Source organism: Pan paniscus, chromosome 2 (assembly GCF_029289425.2).
Source record: "Pan paniscus chromosome 2, NHGRI_mPanPan1-v2.0_pri, whole genome shotgun sequence".
Taxonomy (NCBI): domain Eukaryota; kingdom Metazoa; phylum Chordata; class Mammalia; order Primates; family Hominidae; genus Pan; species Pan paniscus.
In genome coordinates, this window is record NC_085926.1 from 176,874,619 (window position 1) to 176,896,531 (window position 21,913).

Genomic DNA, 21,913 nt, shown 5'->3' on the forward strand with positions numbered 1-21,913 from the left:
AGTGAACTCTTCAACTTTGGTAATTTGTTTCAATCCTCTGCAGTGTATTTTTAAGCTGTATCCTGAGTGAATAAATTCATAGCTAGGATAACAAATGGAAGAGTTTAGCAAATCTGGGAGAGAGGTGAGAAAATACAGTTACATAAGAAGCACTATAATTGATATTAAAAGCATAGGGTTTAAAATTATTCAACGACAACAAAAAAACTATATATGTAGAAATACATAGAAAAAGATTTGAAAGGATACACATTATATCAATAATGCTATTTACCTCTGGGAAGGGGAAAGCAGGATTAGGGAAATAGGGAGTTAAAAGAGACTTTTCCCTTTCAAAAGTGTTTATTTGATGGTGAAGATGTATGTATGTTTACTTATGTGATTAGATGTGAATTTAAGTAATGAAAAAAACAAACTTTCAGTTTTGAAGTTTCCATTTTGATATTTGAAATCCAGTTGTGATTTAACTGCTCTGTTCTACAATTTCTGTGCAAAGATGTAGAGTGACTGGAGAGATTAATAATTGCTCAGAGACTCCACTGAAAGATCAGGAATTTTCCCAGTGTTGATCACAGTGATGTTGTAGGGTTGGGCAGAAAAGCCCCAACCACTGAATCAACACAATCCTGAGTTCTCTTCCTTTGTGTACTGAGAGTCTGTGCCATATCCAGGTGAGTGGGTGGCAGCTTTTCCTATGGCGGGGTCCAGACTGGATGCTGAAAGCAGACTGCTGCATATTCTCACTCAACATCAAGCAAAGGAATCTTACCCTCCTTCAGTGTCTTCTTATTTCTTCTGACTAATATATTCTTCTGACTTTCTGATAAACTGTACCATTTCATTCAAAATCTCAATGTCTTCTTAAGTGGAAAGGAAATTTTCCCACAAAAATTAAGTTAGATAATGTTAGTAAAGTGCTTATTAGATCACCTGATATATAGCTAGGGGCTTGCTAGTGTTTGTTCAGCTAAGAACTAATTATACTTAAAATAGGACAAAGCGCTTTGATAAGTTACTGGAAGTTCCATCTACCTACCAGCTCTAGCCCCTTATGGGTAAAACTGTTCTTTCTAGAGAGGCATCCCAATAAAAACCATGCACCACACACACTGCAGCCATAGTAATTTCAGTCCAGTGGTCATGGCTACATATTAGAATCATCTAAAGAGCTTTTAAAAATCCCTAGAGGCCAGGCACGGTGGCTCACGCCTGTAATCCCAGCACTTTGGGAGGCTAAGGAGGGTGGATCACAAAGTCAGGAGATCGAGACCAGCCTGCTAACATGGTGAAACCCTGTCTCTATTAAAAATACAAAAAATTAGCCGGGCGTGGTGTCATGCACCTGTAGTCCCAGATACTCGGGAGGCTGAGGCAGGAGAATCACTTGCACCTGGGAGGCAGAGGTTGCAGTGAGCCAAGATCACACCACTGCACTCCAGCCTGGGCGACAGAGTGAGACTCCGTCTCAAAAAAAATAAATAAAAAATAATGACAATAAATAAATAAATAATCCCTGGAGACCCAGGCACATCCTAGAGTAATTAAGTCAGAATCTCTGAAGGTATTCCCTGGCACAAGTTGTTTTGTCTTATTTTGGTTTTGAACTTCTCAGGTAATTCCAATTTACTACTAAATTTGAGAACAACTACTCAAACTTTAATGAGCCTATGGTTCACCTGGGGATCTTGAATAACTATAAGTTCTATTTCTGTAAGGTCTTGAGTGGGTCCTAAGATGCTGCATTTCTAACAAGCTCCAAGGTGATGTAACAAAGACTTAGTCTCATGCAAATGTCTATGGAGATTATGTATCAAAACATTCATTGCAGTGTGGTTTGTAATAAGAAAATATTGAAAACCACCTAAATGTCTATGGACAGAGGATGAATTGTGGCATATTCAGACAATGAAACTCTATATAGCATTTTAAATAAATTACGGCTTCCTGTATCATCATACATAAATCTCATAAACAATGTGCTGAGCAAGGTGTCAGAGCCCCAGGAACAGAAAGTGGTTGACTTGTGGGTTGGTAAGAAGAATTTACCAATAACAGTATAGGTTTGAAAAGGAAAGTTTTATTACATAGAAAGTACACTGCAGAAGAGCACAGCTGGGCACCTCAATGAGAGAGGACTGAGCGCACCACTGTGGATTTTTCCTTAGTAGGATTTATGGGCCTTAAAGCAGGAGACTAAGGGTAATTCGGATCATATTACCCAGGTAGCTCATGACAAATGATTACAATTTTGGGCATTTGGGTGCCTTACTGTCAGCAAGCATTGCTCAATGAGTTTCTTTATGCATGCATTCTGGAGATGTACAGAAATTCTAGTTACTTATAAATTTTTGGAAAAGAAACCTGGAACCAGATGCTTGCTCTAGATAATAGGGAAGTCTAATTACTTCTGAATTCCTGAGATCAGGAGTTTTGCCTCTGGCTGATCTGCTTCAGGGCCACCAGGTGATCTTTGTTCTTCTCACAATGTTGAGTATGGAGATCTCATTTATATTAATTTTGAAAGCATAAGCAACAATACTGTGTATTGTTTATAGATACCTATGGTATTAATACTGATATAAGCAGGAGACAGGAAATACCGGGGAGAAGATAGCAGTTCCCTGGCAAAGACCCCATCTTCAAGCCTGGATACCCATGGCCCTAAATGGGAACAGGCATTCCTGTTTTCACACCCAAAAAGTTGCCTTTTGGCCTCCCATGACCCCTATCCTGTACCCATATAAACCCTGAACCCAAGGCTCCAGAAGGAGATCAACAGACGAGCAGACAAACAGCAGAACAGCATGACAGAGAAGGAGAGAAGAGAAGGACCATTTGAACACCAACAGGAGTTTGACTGGGGATAATCAGAGAGGGGATCAGCCACTAGATGGCCAACCTCCAGGGGAAAATCATCCTCCCACTTCATCCCCCTTCCAGCTCCCGATCCATCCCACTGAGAGCCACCTCCACCACTCAATAAAACCCCTACATTCACTCTTCAAATCCGTGTGTGATCCGATTCTTCCAGGATTCTCAGAATACAGAAAGCTGTCACATTGGCCCTCTGCCTTTGCAAAAAGGCAGAGGGTCCTCTGAGCTGGTTAACACTTAAGCCATCTACAGACAGCAAGGCTAAAAGGGCACACTGTAACACATGCCCACTTGGGCTTTGGGAGTCACAGACACCCACCCCTAGATGCTGCCGTGGGGTTGGAGCCCAAAAGGACTCACCCCAGTTCCTGTGCCTACCATCTGTATGCTCCCCCTCCCATAAGTGGTTTGAGCTCATGGTGGCAGAACAGAGAGCCATGCTTCTGCTGCACATCCTGTGAGGGGGCCCAGGGAACTCTCCCATTTCAATATAACAATATACGTGGAAATAATAAACAGCAAACTCAAGATTGTGGGCTTATCTGGGAAGGCAGACAGGAGATTGATATTGGAGAGGGGTGTAAAATGGGCCTCAGCTAAATCTGTAATGTTTTGTTTATTTTAAAAATAGAATATGGTAAATGTAGAATAAAATATGGCAGAATCTTAAGATTTGATAGTGCTGGGGAGCTCAGTAGTGATATATGTATGTTGATTTCTTATCCTCAATAATACTTTTAAAGAAAATCAAGAATATTTCACATAAAAGTATACTTCTTTGACATATTTTGAGATGACTATTCAGAGGGCCTGCAAACACAAGAATCAGCCTGCAAAGCTGTCTTTTGTGGAAGAGATCTGCATCTGTAGAAGAAATAAAGTGAAGTAAACAATAGATTGAAACAGGCTTTTTCTGAAGCCCCCATTGCCCAGATCTGGGAAAAATTAACTGAGAGCCAGATACCTTTAAAGGTTTTATAGAAACATCTACCACAGGCTCCCATCTCTTCTTCCTGAAGGCTGCTACCTGTGAGATCATCTGCATAACAAGACCACCTTTGCAGCACGCCTTGCCTCTTCTCTCCTTCCCATAATCTCTCATGCCACCATAACCTGTCTTGATGAGCTTCAAGCCCCTATTCTTTCCATATTCTCGAGATAGTATAAAAGCACCAACCATCTGGTCATTTCTTTGAGTTTCTCACACTTTGTATAACTTCCATCTGATATGCACATTAATAAATTTGTATGTCCTTTTTCCCCTGTTAATCTGTCCATTATCAGTTTGTTTTATAGACTCAAATTAGTAAAATTTCATGGGAAATTTTTCACCTTCCCTGCAGTCTTGGTGTTGTCAGCAGGATAACAAATCACTCTGTTCTGGAGCCTATGGATGAGATTTTGGAGCAACTGATCAAAGCCAGCAAAGAAAGGTAAGAAATTTTTTCCCGAGTCACTTTTATCAGATCTCTGCCTATGGCACTCAGGTCAAATGAGGGAAGTAAGAGTCTGTCTTGTTCCCTTTCCAAGCTGGATTAACAGGAAAAAAATGTATCCAAACTAGTTCACTTATGGAATAAATAAATTGGCTATACTTAAAATAAACATTTTTTAAAACTTTCATCTTAAACAGCTATCTTATCAGTACCTATGAAAATATACAAAAGGAATATAGCCTTAGAAACTCCCTTGGCAAGAGCTAAAAAAAAAAAAAAAGGAAAGCAGAAATCAGATTTAAACTCAAAATCTTTTCTATATTCAAACTGCCTGCTTTGGATCCCCTGTAAGATTTGCAAAGAAGGGCACTCCACCTAGTAGTCTATTAGTTAAGATTCTACACTTCCACCACTTCAGCCTAGGTCTGATTCCCATCAGGGAACCAGTGTCTTGGTGATGTAAGTCCTTCAACTCAGGAGGAAGAAAAAAGAGAGAGAAACATTTATTAGGAAATTTATCTGGGCCAGGCACAGTGGCTCACACCTGTAATCCCTGCCCCTTGTGAGGCCAAGGGGGGAAGATTGCTTGAGGAGTTCAAGACCAGACTGGGCAATACAGCAAGACCTCCCCTCAAAAAAAAAAAAACCCACACAAAACACGAAACAAACAGGCATGGTGGCTTGCACCTGTAGTCCTACAGCTACTCAGAAGGCTGAGGCAGGAGGATCCCCTGAGCCCAGGAGTTCAAGGATACAGTGAGCTATGATTGTGCCACTGCACTCAACCTGGGCAATAGAGAAAGACCCTGTTTCTAAAAGTAAATAAATAAAAATTGGTGTAATATGTGTGTGATTCTTGACTTTAAGGGGCATCCATTTATTTATTTATTTATTTATTTATTTATTTATGATGGAATCTCACTCTGTCACTCTGAGTATGAAGTACAATGGCGTGATCTTGCCTCACTGCAACCTCCGCCTCCTGGGTTCAAGTGATTCTCCTGCCTCAGCCTCCTGAATACCTGGGATTACAGGCACGTGCCACCACACCTGGCTAATTTTTGTATTTTTAGTAGAGACAGGGTTTCACCATGTTGGTCAGGCTGGGCTCGATCTCCTGACCTCGTGATCCGCCCACCTTGGCTTCCCAGATCCTTTTCCCTTCCATGGACAACTTCTGGCCTGTCTTATTGATATTTTGTCTCTTTTAATCCTCCATCTATGGGGTATACAATTGTATGTACAATGTGTATGCTGATGGTCAGCTGAGAAGCTGACATGCTACAGAATATTGCTGGACAGAAATGCAGATTGTACCCTATTTGTAGCTACTAACACTTTCCTTTCTTTGACCTTTCTTTGGGGTGGTTTTGAGAAGGTTGCAAGGACTGCTTTTTGCCTCTTAGAATATGCCTCATGAGTCTTTGGTTAAGTCATAAAAGGCTTATTGGTTTTGGCTCTGAGTCACTTGGAAAATACCTTTGGTTTAAAAATCTGATAGTAAGAGATTTGAAAAGATTTTTTAAGAGCTCTGTAGGCAAAAGTCAGCTTAATAAAAAGCTGATATTCAGGCTATATATATATATATATTTAATGGTCCATCTGCTTTTTTTCTTTTGGATCTTGTTTCTCCCTAGAAGTTTTTCCGTTGAATGAAATCTGTGGTAAAAAAAGTTATATGTTCCATCCCTTTGTTCACTTTCTTTCTTGTTGGTATAATTTTTGCTGAGGAAAAAAATGTAAAACTTAATTGGTTTTTGGAAGGTTTAAGATCTTTCCAAATGGTTGCTCTAAGACTTGTTTTCCCATTTACTTCTACTCCTTCCTTTTTTGTGACATTCAATACCACATGAAGAGATCTAGAGGGGACTTCTGGTGGCCCTGAGACTGCTTGAAGAACACAGAAAGAAGCAGCACACACCCCTTTGTTAGTGAAATGAGAGAGTTCCCTGACCCCCTCGCAGGACATGTGACAGGGGTGTGGCTTGTCTATTCGGTTGCTGCTGCTGCTCAAACCCCTTATGGGATGGGGAGCATGTAGATGGACAGGTGCAGAAGCTGGAGCACTGGGCTTCAGCCTCACAGCAGCGTCCAGGAGTGGGAGTCTGTGACTCCCAGGTCCCAAGTTGGCATGTGTTATAGTCCACTCTTTTAGCCTTGCCATCCACAGACAGCTTAATTGTTAACCAGTGGACCCTCTGCCTTTTTGCAACGGCAGAGGGCCAGAGTGACAGCTTTCTGTATCCCGACAAGAGTCCAGCATCCCAGAAGAAGTGGGCCACACATGGACTTGAAGGATGGTGAATTTGGGGTTTTATTGGGTGGTGGAGGTGGCTCTCAGCAGGATAGATGGGGAACTGGAAAGTGTATGGAGTGGGAAGGTGATCTTCCCCTAGAGTTGGGCCATCCAGCAGCCAATTCTCCGACCGTCCCCAGCTGAACTCCTCCTGACATTCCTTCTCTTCTCTCCTTCTCTGCCACTCTTCTGCTCTTCTGTTCGTCTGCTTATCTCCTGCTGGATTCAGGGGTTTGGGGTTTATATGAGTATAGGATACGGGGTGTGGTGGGCCAAAAGACAACTTTTTGGACATGAAAACAGGTATGCCTGTTCCCATTTAGGGCCGCAGGTATCCAGGTTTGAGGATGGGGCCTTTGCAGGGGAACTGCCCTCTTCTACCCAGTATTTCCTCGTCTCCTGTCCATATCATTAGGGTCTTCTGTATTCCTCATGGAACCCCAAGAGTCCTGGGCAGGCTGATCTCAGGTCTAAAGCTCAGCTCCGTTTTGCATTGAGTTTCCCAATCTCCTTGGCTTTTAGGAATACCAGGGGTTACTTTTTACTGTGAAAGAACACTTAACCTTTGGGTGTTCAATGGCTGATAGGTCACTGCAGTTTTAGAGGTGGCTGACAGTTGTTCAGTGAATGGTTATTACTGAAGTGAGGCTAATTGTTTGAGTATTTAGATAAGAAAAGCACAGTTTGGACACTTGGAGGCTGTAGGAACACTTGCTATCAAGGTATAAAATTCCCATGGGGGATAGGCTGGTCAGGGAGTGGGCTAATTGGCATTAGGTTTCCCAACAGCCTCAAAGAAAATGTCCTTGCAGTGAGGTGCACTGTAGAATTGTTGCACAGCCTAGCCCCATGATATTTCCCTCTTGGCCTTTTGCCTCAGCTCTGGGGCACCTGGGATTCAGTGTAAAAATGGGATCCTTGGTTTCTGGGGATCTAGGTGCTCTGCCTTCCAGCTAAGCCTGCTTTCCACATATAAAGTACTGGGCCCTGGAAACTACAAAAGCCTTGTAAGCCCTATTCACTGCCCTGAGCTCCATGGTCTGGTAAAAACACAGAAACTAAATTGGAAGTTACGAATCTAACTAAAATTGGTCTCCTTATAAAGTATGTGCTGAATTCCTATGATTTTGTGTTATCTTGATATCTATTTTTAAACTTCTTCTGTGTCTGTAATGCACACCCAAACTTTTTCTTGAAAAAGCTTAAATTCTCTTTGGTTTGACAGTAAATTTGCTACCCTGTTTCCTTTAAACTTAGTAGGGACTTAAACCATGTGGCATAGATAAATTTTAACTTGTTACATTTACAGAGGCACAGTTTAATCCAACAGTACTTTTAAACTAGGGAGTTTTACCTGTCTCACGGCAAAATTTGAAAATCAAATCTATAAAATCTGTGTTTGTCTGCATTTTTATGTATACATTTGTACGTTTCTGTGTTTATATATAGTCTACATGGTACAAAATTGACATAAATGATCCCTCATAAATTCAGTAAATAAGTCCAAATGATTTTCAAGTTCACATGACTAGCAATCTTAGATAAATACAGCTAGTTTTTAAATTGTTGGTATAAAAAAATAGAAATGTCTTCAGAATTTTAAGCATTTTTGCATGGGTCTACCGGTCAAACCAATTTATACTGTCTCTACTACATGTTTTAAAGTCATAAAACTTTTGCTTCTGTGATTTTTTGACTTTATTTTTTGTATTTGTACAAATTTATGGGGTACATGAGAAATTTTGTTATATGTATATATTAGCAATCAAGTCAGGGTATTTAGGGTATCCACCACCTGAGTATGATACCCTTTTGCTAATACAGTCATCCTACTCTGCTATCAGACATTATAGAATAGATTTTATATATATATATATAATATATCTTACTGTATGTTTGTACCCTTTAGCCCACTTCTCTCTATCCTCTCCAGTTTCCCTCTCCCTACCATTCCCTTCTCCCTACCAGTTCCCTCTCCCTACCATTCACTCTTCCCAGCCTCTGTTATGTGTTTTTGTACTATACCTCCATGTATTCAAATTGCTTAGCTCCCACATTTTGGTAATTATTTGTCAGTGTGCTAAAGCTATGTGGGCTGGTTTCTAGGCTCCCCCAAATCCTTGCATGCAACTTGCTGTGAGTTTATGTCCTTGATTTTGAGCCTTTAGATTCTGGACTCTAGACAGGTGGCCATGGTAAGCCTGAGGAAATATGTGTGTCACCAATGTCTGGGCTACAGAACAGAGCTAAGCCCAATATGGCCCCATCTTTCCTGGCCCAGCTTGGTCTCCTGGGCAATTCGGGAAATGTTGAATCCTTCAGGCATTGTTATCACAGCTCTGTCCTCTGTCCTGGGCTCTCCATCTGGTACACAACAATGGAAATTTCTAACTTTCTTGGTTTTTCACTGGAAATGAGGGTTACTCATTAGTAGTAGTTAAAATTATAGTTAATATATATAATTTAAAATATTTGATATAAAGAAAACTATATATATATACAGATATAAAGAAAACAATATACAGATATAAAGAAAAAAATATACAAGATAGGATGTGTTTTTGGCAGGGAAGTTTATAAATGAAACATAAAGATGTAGTTTTTGTTCATGGAAATGCAATTTTGTCTAGTTTAGAGGTTATTTAAAGGTTATTTCACATTGAAGGAATAAAAGAAGAATGATATAGATAAAACAGAATGAGGATAGGAGGCAGAGTAAGATGGCAGAATAGAAGGCTTCAATGATCGTTCCCCCGACAGGGACACCAATTTAACAACTATCTACACACCAAAAAGCATCTTCATAAGAACCAAAAATCAGGTGAGCACTCAAAGTACCTGGTTTTAACTTCATATCACTGAAAGAGGCACCGAAGAGGTAGAAAAAACAGTCTTGAGTTGCTGACACAAAATCCCTCCATCCCCCAGCAGTGGCAGCGCAGTGCAGAGAGCATTTCTGTATCCTGGGGAAAGGAAGAGCACAGCGATTATGAGGCATTGAACTCAGTGCTGCCTTTCTTACAGTTGAAAGGAAAACTGGACCAAACTCAGCCAACATCCACCCACAGAGGGAGCATTTAAAACAGCCCTAGCCAGAGAGGTATCGCTGATCCCAGTGGTTGGAACTTGAGTTCCCACAAGCCTCACCACCATGGGCTAAAGTGCTCAGATCTAAATAAATTAGAAAGGCAGTCTAGGCCACAAGGACTGCAACTCATAGGAGAGTCCTACTGCTGAGCAGGGCCCAGAGACAGTGGACTATGGGAGTATGTGACCTACTGAAACACCTACTAGGGCAACTAAGTCAGTGCTGGCATCACCTCTCCCCTAAACCCAGGTTGAACAGCTCAAGGCTCCAAAAGAGATCTCTTCCTTCCACTTGAGAGGAGAGGGAAGAGTGGGGAGGACTTTGTCTTGCATCTTGAATACCAGCTCAGCCACAGCAGGAAAGGGCACCAGTCAAGATCGTGAGATCCCCATTCCAGCCCTAGCTCCCAGATGACATTTCTAGACACATCCTAGGCCAGAGGGGAATCTGCTGTCTTGAAGGAAAGGACCCAGACCTGGCAGCATACATCACCTGCTAACTGAAGAGCCCTTGGGTCCTAAACAACCAGCAGTATTACCCACATATTATGTTGAGGGCCTTGGGTGAGCCTCTGAGACTTACTGGCATCAGGTGAGACTCAGAACATTCTCACATCTGATGGCTACAGGGCAAAACTCCATCTGCTTGAGCAAGCAGAGGGAAAAGTAAAGAGTACTTTGTCTTACACCTTAGGTACCAGCTCAGCCAAAGCCGGGTAGACCACCAAATAGGCTCTTGGGATCCCCATTCCAGGACTTGGCTCTTGGATGGCATTTCTGGACCTGCCCTGGGCCAGAGGGGAGGTCACCACCCTGAAGGGTGAGTCCCAGGCCAGGAAGCATTCACCACAAGCTGACTAAAGAGCCACTGGGCCTTGAGGGAACATTGGCAGTAGTCTGGCAAAACTCCCCATGGGCCTTTGGTGGCAGTGGCCACACAGCGAGACTCCTCTGCCTTTGAAAACGGGAGGGAAGAGTGTTAAGGACTGTGTCTTGTAGTTTGAATGCCAGGTCAGCTGCAGTACAATAGAACAGCAGGTAGACATCTAAGGTTTTTGACCTCTAATCCCTGGCTCCTGGATGGCACCTCTGGACCCACCTGGGGCCTGGGGAACTCACCACCTTGAGAAGAAGACACAGGCCTGGCTGGCTTTGCCATTTGCTGATTGTTGAGCCCCAGGGCCTTGAGTGAACATAGGCAGCGGCCAGGAAGTGATTATAGCAGGCTTTGGGTGAGACCCAGTGCTGTGCTGGCTTCAGGTCTGACCCAGTATGGTCATAGTGGTGGTAGCCACAACGGTGATTTTGTCACTCCACCACCATCTTTAGGTGGCTCAGAACAGAGAGAAAGAGAAAGACTCCATTTGTTTGGGAGAAAGTAAGGGAAGAGTACAAGAGTCTCTGCTTTATAATACAGAGAATTCTCCCAGATCTTGTCCAAGACCATCAAGGCGGTACCTCTATAAGTCTATAAGAATCACAATGCTACTGGGCTTGGGGTGCCCTCTAAATCAGGTACAGCTTAGATAATAACATCCAAGTCATTTCAAATACCTGAATGCCTTCACAAGAAGGATCGGTACAAACAAGCCCAGACTGAAAAGACTATAATTAATACCTAAGTCTTCAATGCCCAGACCCAGACAAACATCTGCAAGTATCAACACCATCCAGGAAAACATGACCTCACCAAATGAACTAAATAAGGCACCAAGGACCAATCCTGGAGAAACAGAGATATGTGACCTTTCGGAAAGAGAATTCAAAATAGCTGTTTTGAGGAAACTCAGCAAAATTCAAGATAACACAGAGAAGGAATTCAGAGTTTTTTCAGATAAATTTAACAGAGATTGAAATAATTTATAAAAATTAAGCAGAAACCTTAGAGTTGAAAATGCAATTGACATACTGAAGAATGCATCAGAGTCTTTTAATAGCAGAATTAATCAATCAGAAGAAAGAATTGGTGAGTCTGAAGACAGGCCATTTGAATATACACCTTCAGAAGACACTAAAGAATAAAACACAATGAAGAATACCTACAGGATACAGAAAATAGCCTCAAAACAGCAAATCTAAGAGTTGTTGGCCTTAAAGAAGAGGTAGAGAAATAAATGGGGTAGAAAGTTTATTCAAAGGGATAAAAACATAGAACTTCCCAAACCTAGAGAAAGATATCAATATCCCAGTACAAGGAGGTTCTCAAACACCAAGATTTAATCCAAAGAAGGCTACTTCAAGGCATTTAATAATCAAATTCTCAAAGGTCAAGGATAAAAAAAAAGATCCTAAAAGCAGCAAAAGAAACAAATAACATGCAATGAAGCTCCAATACATCTGGCAGCAGACTTTCCAGTGGAAAACTTACAGGCCACAAGAGTGTGGCATGACATATTTAAAGTGCTGAAGGACAAAAACCACTTTATCATGGAATACTATATCCAGTGAAAATATTCTTCAAACATGAAGGAGAAATAAAGACTTTCACAGACAAACAAAAGCTGAGAGATTTCATCAACACCAGACCTGTTATGCAAGAAATGCTAAAGGGAGTACTTCAATCAGAAAGAAAAGGATGTTACTGAGGAATAAGTAATCAATTGAAGGCATAAAACTAATTGGAAACAGTCAGTACACAGAAAAACACAGAATATTCTAACACTGTGTGGTAATGTAAACTACTCTCATTCTAAGAAGAAAGACTAAACAATGAACCAATCAAAAATAGTAACTACAACAACTTTTCAAGACATACACAGTAAAATAAAATGTAAATATAAAAAACAAAGAGTTAAGAAGTATGGAAACAAAGTTAAAGTGCAGAATTTTTATCAGTTTTCTTTTTGCTCATTGGTTTGTTTCTTTATGAAAAGAGTGTTAAATTTTTATCAGCTTAAAATAATGGGTTATAAGATAATATTTGCAAGCCTCACAGTAACCTCAAACAAAAAAACATACAACAGATACAGAAACTAAAAAGCAAGAAACTAAATAATATCACCAGAGAAAATCACCTTCAATAAAAGGAAGACAAGAAGAAAAGGAAGTAGGAAAAGAAGACCAGAAAACAAATAACAAACTGGCAGGAGTGAGTCCTTACTTATCAATAATAACAGTAAATTAAATGGACTAAACTCCCCAATCAAAACACACAGAGTGGTTGAATGAATTAAAAAAAAAAAAAGACCCATTGATCTGTCACCTACAAAAAAAAAAAAACACACATTTTACCTATAAAGACACACATAGACAGAAAAATAAAGGGATGAAAAAATCTGTTCCATGTCATTGGAAACCAAAAATGAGCAGGAGTAGTCACACTTATTTCAGACAAAATAGATTACAAGACAAAAACTATAGGAAGAAACAAAGAAGATCATTACATAATAATGGTAAAGGGGTCAATTCAGCAAGAGGACATAACAATAGTAAATATACATGCACAAAACACTGGAGCACCCAGATATATAAAGCAAATATTATTAGAGCTAAAGAGAGATAGACTCCAATACAATAATAGCCGGAGATGTCAATGCCCCATTTTTAGCACTGTACAGAAAATCAACAAGGAAACATATGACTTAATCTGCCCCATAAAACAAATGGATCTAATAGATATTTATGGAACATGTCATCAAATGGCTGCAGAATACACATTCTTTTTCTCAGCACATGGATCATTCTCAAAAATAAACTATATGTTAGGTTACAAAAAAAGTCATAAAACATTCAAAAAAACTGAAAGAATATCAAGCATCTTCTCTAAAAACAATGGGATAAAACTACAAATCAGTGACAGGAGGAATTCTGGAAACTATACAAAGGCATGGAAATTAAACAATACGATCCTGAATAACCAGTGGATCAATGAAGAAATTAAGAAGGAAGTTGAAAACTTTCTTGAAACAAATGATAATGGAAACACAACATGCCAAAAGCTATGGGACACAGCAAAAGTGATACAAAAAGAGAAATTTATAGCCAGAAACATCAAAAAGGTAGAAAAATTCAAATAAACAACATAACAATGAATCTTAAAGAACTAAAAAAGCAAGAGCACACCAAATCCAAAATTAGTAGAAGAAATAATAAAGATCAGAGCAGAAATAAATGAAATTGAAGTGAAGAAAACAATACAAAAGATCTTTGAAGCAAAAAGTTGGCTTTTTGAAAAGTTAAACAAAATTGACAAACCTTTAGCCAGGCTAAGAATAAAAGAGAGAAGACTCAAATAAATAAAATCAGAGATGAAAAAGGTGATATTACAACTGATACCTCAGAAAGCAAAGGATAATTAGTGGCTAGTTTGAGTAACTATATGGCAATGAATTGGAAAATATGGAAGAAATTGGCAAAACGCTAGACACATACAACCTATAAAAATTAAACCATGAAGAAATCCCAAACCCAAACAGACCAAAAAAAAAAAAAAAAAATCTCCCAGTAAGGGAAGCCCAGGATCCAATGGCTTCACTGCTGAATTCTACCAAATGTTTAAAGGAGAACTGATACCAATTCCACTGAAACTATTATAGAGGAGGGAATGCTTTCAAAATCATTCTACAAAGCCAGTATTCCCTGATGTCAAAACCAGGCAAAATTCATCAAAAAAAAGAAAACTACAGGCTAATATCTCTGATAAATATTAATGCAAAAATATTCAACAAAATACTAGCAAACCTAATTCAACAATATATTAAAAAGATCATTCATCATAACCAAGTGAGATTTATTCCAGGGATGCAAGAATGACTCAACATATAAAAATCAATCAATGTGATACAGCATATCATCAGAATGAAAGACAAAAACTATATGATTATTTCAACTGAGGCTGAGCAAGCATTTGACAAAGTTCAACATTCTTTCATGATAAAAACTCACAAAAAAACTGGGAATAGGAGAAATACACCTCAACATAATAAAAGCCACATATAACAGACCCACAGATAGTATCATACTGAATGGATAAAAAAATGAAATGAAAGCCTTTCCTCTAAGAGCAGGAACACAACAAGAATACCCACTTTCACCACTGTTATTCAACATAGTACTGAAAGTCTTAGCTAGAATGATCGGATATGAGAAAAAAAATAAAGGGTATCAAATTGAAATGGAAGAAGTGAAATTATCCTTGTTTGCAAATGATATGATCTTACATTTGGAAAAACCTAAAGACGCAACCAAAATACTATTAGAACTGATAAATAAATTCAGTAAAGTTGCAGGACATAAAATGAACATACACAAATCAGTAACATTTCTATATGCCAACAGTGAACAATCTGAAAAAGAAATTTAAAAAGTAATCCCATTTATGATAGCCAAACGTAAAATTAAATACTTAGGAATTAACCCAGGAAGTGAAAGATCTCTATAATGAAAACTATAAAACACTGATGAAATAAATTGGACACCAAGAAATGGAAAGAAATCCCATGTTCATGGATTGGAAGAATCAATATTGTTAAAATGTCCACACTACCCAAAGCAATCTACAGATTTAATGTAATCCCTATTCACATACCAATGACATTCTTCACAGAAATAGAAAAAACAATCCTAAAATGTTTATGAAACCATAAAAGACCCAGACTAGCCAAAGCTATCCTGAGTGTAAGAACAAAACTGTAGGAATCACACTAGCTAATTTCAAATTATACTACAGAGCTATGGTAACCAAAACAACATGGTACTGGCATAAGAACAGACACATAGACCAATGGAACAGAATAGAAAACCCAGAAACAAATCCATACACCTACAATGAATACATTTTCAACAAAGGTGCCAAAAGTGTACATTACAGAAAAGACAGTCTCTTCAATAAATTGTGCTGGGAAAACTGGATAACCATATGCAGAAGAACAAATTTTATCTATATCTCTTGTGTTATATAAAAATCAAACGAAACCGGATTAAAGACTTAAATCTAAGACCTCAAACTATGAATGTATTACAATAAAACACTGGGGAAATTCTCCAGGACATTGTTCTGGGCAAAATTTTGAGTAATACCTCACAAGCACAGGCAATCAAAGCAAAAATGGATAAAGAGGATCGCATCAAGTTTAAAAGCTTCTGTACAGAAAAGGCAACAAGCAATAAAGTGAAGAGACAACCCACAGAATGAGAGCAAATATTTACAAACTACCCATCTGACAAAAGATTAATAACCAGAATATATAAGGAGCTCAAACAACTCTACAGGAAAAAAATCTAATAATCTGATTTAAAATAAGCAAGAGATTTGAACAAACATTTCTCAAAAGAAGAAACACAAATGACAAACAGGCATATGAAAAGGTGTTCAATATCATTGATTATCAGAGAAATGCAAATCAAAACTACAGTGAGATATCATCTTACCCCAGTTAAAATGGCTTATATAGAAAAGACAAGCAATAACAAATGCCAGTGAGGATTTGGAGAAAAGGAAACGCTCATACCCTGTTGGTGGGAAAGTAAATTAGTAAAACCACTTTGAAGAAGTTTTGAGATTCCTCAAAAAACTAAAAATTCAGCTACCATGCAATCCAGCAATCCCATTGCTGGGCATATACCCAAAAGAAAGGAAATCAGTATATCAAGGAGATATCTGTACTCCCATATTTTTTGTAGCACTGTTCACCATAGCCAAAATTTGGAAGCACCCTAAGTGTCCATCAATAGATGAATGCATAAAGAAAATGTGATACCTATACATAATGGAGTACTCTGTAGCCACAAAAAAGAATGAGATTCTATTATTTGCAACAACAAGGATGGAATTGGAGGTCAATATATTAAGTGAAATAAGCCAGGCACAGAAAGATAAATGCATGTTCTCACTTATTTATGAGATCTAAAAATCAAAACAATTGAACTCATGGAAATAGAGTGTAGACTGATGGCTACCAGAGGCTGGGAAGGGTAGTGAGGGGAGGGGAGGAAGTGGGGATGGTTAATGGGTACAAAAAAGTAGTTAGAAAGAGTGAATAAGACCTAGTATTTGATAGCATACCAGGTTGACTATAGTTAATAATAATTTACCTGTACGTTTTAAAATAACTAAAAGAGTATAATTGGATTGTTTGTAATACAAAGGATGAATGCTTGAGGGGATGGATACCCAATTTTCCATGATGTGATTATTATGCATTGCATGCCTGTACCAAAATATCTCATGTACCCCATGTATACACCTATGTACCCACAAAAACTAAAAAAAAAAAAAAAAAAAAAAAAAAAAACTAAAACCCAGGAAAATCTGCCAGATTGCCACTGCCTGTCTGTTTCAACTGAAGATGTTTCTAACCCAAATCTGGGCATCTTCTCAACTGACTGCCCTCCAGACTCTAAAGAAACTAATTTATAGGCTGTTCCAAATGTTAACGTTATTTTTCTCTGTTTTCATAGAAATGTCTCTTACCAAAGATGTTTGGCCTAACTTTGAGAGCCCATCTGCAATGCCACCTGTTGCAATGGGAAACAACAGTTTAACTGATGTAGTATCACAACTAAGAGACGGATTCAAGAAGATATGGCATGACATACTTATATTTGTTCTTTTTTGCTTATCCCAATTTGTTTTGCTCCCTCTTATCTCAAAACTTCTAACCCAAATCTCTCCATAGCTACCAATCCTACTTTAATAAGTGACACTTCTGTGTGTTTTTTTTTTTTTTTTTTTTTTTTTTTTTTGAGACAGGGTCTCTCTCTGTCACTCAGGATAGAGTGGCACAACCTCAGGTCACTGCAACCTCCCCCTCAAGGCTCAAGTGATCCTCCCACCTCAGCCTCCTGAATAGCTGGGACTACAGGCACGTGCCACCGTGGCTAGCTAATTATTATTATTTTTTTTTTTTGTAGAGATGGGCTTTTCCCATATTTCCCAGGCTGATCTCAAACTCCTGGGCTCAAGCGATCCACCCACCTCAGCCTCCTAAAGTGTTGAGATTACAGGCATGAGCCACTGCGCCCAAACATTAATAAGCGAAACGTTCTAAAGTTTCAAGTGGGGGACTAAAGGAAACTAAGAAATGTTTCACTCCAAAATATACTTCTTTGACATATTTTGAGATGACTACTCAGAGGGCCTGCAACACAGGAATCAGCCTGCAAAGCTGAGTCTTTTACGGGGATTTGCAGCTGTAGAGGAAATAAAGTGAAGTAACAACAGATGCAAACAGGCTTTTTCTGAAGCCCCACCTTGTCCAGAACAAGGAAAGATTAACTGAGAGCCTGACACCTTTAAAGGTTTTATAGAAACATCTACCACAGGCTCCCATCTCTTTTTTTTTTTTTTTTTTTTTTTTTTTTTTTTTTTTTTGAGATGGAGTCTTGCTCTGTCGCCCAGGCTAGAGTGCAGTGGTGTGCTCTCAGCTCACTGAAACCTCCGCCTCCCAGGTTCAAGCTATTCTCCTGCCTCAGCCTCCCAAGTAGCTGGGACTATAAGCGCCCGCTACCACACCCAGCTAATTTTGTATTTTTAGTAGAGATGGGGTTTCACCATGTTGTCCAGGCTGGTCTCGAACTCCTGACCTCAGGTGATCCACTTGCCTTGGTCTCCCAAAGTGCTGGGATTACAGGCATGAGCCACCGTACCCAGCCTCCCATTTTTCCTTTCTGAGGGCTGCTACCTGTGAGATCATCTGCATAACAAGACCACCTTTGCAGCACAGCTTGCCTCTTCTCTCCTTCCCATAACCTCTCATGCCACCATAACGTGTCTTGACAAGCTTCAAGCCCCTATTCTTTCTGTAACCTCAAGATAGTATTAAAGAGTTGTGAATGGAAAATAAAATTTTGGGACCCCATATTCACCATACCTAAGGGAAAAGGTCAACCTTGAGAACTGAGTCACACAAAACTGCCTCCCATTTTGTTCCTCAACAGCTACAAAGATGAAAGACTACCTACATACCTCCCTCGCAATTTGCTCACAAGCAAATTTTTTGTGGGCCCTCAAGATCCTTACCCTAAAACAGTTCTGTTGAATTTCACCCTGACAATAACAATTTATCTTCAGAAGAACGGGACAAAGGATAGAACCAGAAGTCATACCTCTGCTCACCTGAGACAAATGCATATTTGACTGCTTCCTCTATTCTGTTTACTTATCTTATGTAAAAATGTAGATTCACTGAGCATGACACAAATGCCTCTACCCTCTCCTTTCACATGTAAAATGTGGATCCACTGAACGCTGATGAAATCTTCAAAAGGTTGCAACTCCTTGCCTCTTTCATCTACACTTCTTTTCTCTCCTGCCCATGTTTTCCCCTTTAAATATGGAAGCACTCAAAATCCTCTTTGGAAAAAAAGTGTGGGCCACAGATTCTATTGTGGCTAGTGGCTTTTTTTCCTGGGTGTATCATCAACCTTGGCAAAATAACTCTCAGTTGATTGAGACCTGTCTCAGATACTTTTTGGTTTACAGCATCAGCTGTCTGGACATTTGAGTTTTTCATATTTTGTATGACTCCCATGCCCATATGTACATTAATAAATCTGTAAGCCTTTTTTCCTGTTAATCCATGGTCAGTTTGTTTTACAGACTCAAATTATCAAAGCTTCAGTGAAAAAAATTAAACTTTTATACACTTTGCATATATAAAATAATTTATAATTTTCCAAGTCTTCAGCTATGTACACCTATGGTCACAGTAGCATTATTCACAATAGCTAAAAGGTAGAAGCAACGTAAGTGTCCATCAGTGGACGAATAAACAAAATGTCATCGATACATGCAATGGGATATTATTCAGCCTTAAAAAGGAAGGAAAGTTGATAAATGCTTGAGGTGATAAGATACCCCAATTACCCTTTGATCATTACACATTGAATGTTTGTATCAAAATGACACATGTACCCCATAAATACGTACAATATTATATATCCCTAATTAAAAATAATTTTAAAAAATGAAGGAAATTCTGATACATACTACGACATGGATGAACCTTGAGGACATTATGCCAAGTGAAATAAGCCAGACACAAAAGGACAATTGTCATATGATTCCACTTATATGAAGTACCTCAAGTAGTCAAAATCATAGAGACAGAAAGTAGAATGGTGGTTACCAGGGACTGGGGAAGAGAGAATGTGGAGTTATTGTTTAATGAGTAAAATTTCCGTTTGGGAAGATAAAAAATTTCTGGAGATGGAGAGTGATTATGATTGTACACTAAATGGTTAAAATGGTAAATTTTATATGTTTTGCTATTTTTAAGGGTTTTTTAAAAATTATTATTACATAAATGTCCATCAATAGAGGATCAATAACAGAAATTTTAGAAATCATACAAGGAAACACCACAGAATGAAAAACAATGAAATAGATCCACATGTGCTGGTATGGAATGCTTGCCAAGGTCACACACACACACACACACATACACACACACACACACACACACCCCAAAGTGATGAACAGAACAGTAGGGATGGAATGCCTCCATTCACGTTACATAGACTTTATCTGGAAAAGACTCAAGAAACTGCTAACCACGATCAATTGCCGCTGGACAGGTGGGACATGGCAGCATGGAGTTCAGGAGTGAGTTCAGGACTTATGTATTCCAAAAAAAAAAAAACAATTCTTTTTGAAAACAGCAATCTTCTAAATTATCCATAGTACTGAAAGAGAGGAATAAAGAAGAAATAACTAGATCCACCCCTAATACCCCAGTTATGGGGATCTGAATTTCAAGAGGTCAAGTGACAAGCCAGGGAACACACTGGTGACAGAACTGAGACCAGTTACCCAGTATGTACTTTTTCTGAATGTTTGAAATATTTAATAAAAATACTTTTTTAAAAAAGTCTCTTTCTTCATTGCTAGCTTATTAAAGCAGAAAATATTGTTTTCCCCAAAAATAAACTATGTTTGGGAAAATTTTAATATTTTATAGTTTAATTTTTATGTCAGCAAGATTTCCATGCTTGGTAACATTTGCCCTTGTATATAATTGTTTTTTTAAATTTTCAAGTCTTCTTTGATGAAAGATTTTTCTAGTCCTTTACTTTCTGGTTGGGGCTTTCATTGACCATTATTTTAATTTCCATGTTTGTTGTTGTTCACATAACCGAATATGTAGAGAACAGATTTTTTTAAACAAAATAGACGTTTTTAAATAATCACAAAAAATGAGACATTCACACATGCCTGTGCATATATATCTATCCATACATATATATGGATCCTGATTTCCAATTCAACACTTTCCCACTCTGTCATCCTTTACAGACTTAAGCTGCAAAAACAGTCCTCAGTATCTCTTAAAGGCATGACTTGTTTTATTTACAGATAAAAACTCATATCCTCCACAAGGTGGTTTTCAACCAAACATCCTGCTTTAAAGTTAGTTCACCAACCACAAACTGCTAACTGTAAAATCTAGAGAGTCCACAAGGTGGCACTAGATACCGTTGGTCAAAGTCCATAACCTAGTAAGGATTTCTAGAAAACAGGGTTAGAGAGGTGCCTCTGGCATCAGCAAAGATGAAAAATTGAAGCTAATATGAAAGGCATCTTGTTCCTGTCTAGAGGGACAACTTCCAGCCAAAACACATTTGAAGCTCTAATTACATACTTAAAGATTTATCCAAAATGCCAAGCATAAGTTATAGACTGCCTATGGTGGAGTATATTTCTTCCAGTGGCAAATTTACATCTGTTCCTTTGGACACACTTCATTACTAGCATATGATCATCTTAAACATGTTTCCATAAACTCCCTCCTAGTATACATTCCCCCTAAATATATATACACACATACACAGACAGACTTGAAGATTAAAAACCATGAAATGTATTTTTAGGGGATTTTTTTTGGTAAGAACTCATAATCAGATCCCTTTAAAATAATATTCACATTACACAATAGTTAACTGTCTTCATCTTTCTGTAATTCTTAATTTTCAAGTTATGAAGATCCCACAACTAAGAATTGTTGTGGTTTAAGCCTCAACTCAGATGATAAAAATCTTAAAACTCACATAAAAAGATCTATTTCTGATCTTTATAATCTTATATCAATTTATCATACATTGGGAAACTTTATCACCAGCGCTTTAAGAAATTATAAAGGATAACACCCAGCATTTGATCTTGAATAGATTTTCAGCCAATGAATGAGCCTCAGAAATGCCTTTAAAAAGGCTGAAAATCTGAAATCATTTAAGACTTTTTTGGTGCATATTATCATGGCTTTTTTAAAGCTAAGAATCTCCT

The 21,913-nt window shown here is 38.5% G+C and overlaps 1 long non-coding RNA gene across 1 annotated transcript in view; it reads right to left on the minus strand.

Annotated features, from left to right (window-relative positions):
* Positions 1–10,223, minus strand: part of LOC129397475 (uncharacterized) — a 44,716-nt gene extending 34,493 nt beyond the window's left edge. Inside the window, exon 1 of the long non-coding RNA XR_008624942.2 lies at positions 9,445–10,223. This is a non-coding gene — a long non-coding RNA (uncharacterized LOC129397475). The remainder of the gene's footprint in view (positions 1–9,444) is intronic.
* Between the last annotated feature and the right edge of the window lie 11,690 nt (positions 10,224–21,913).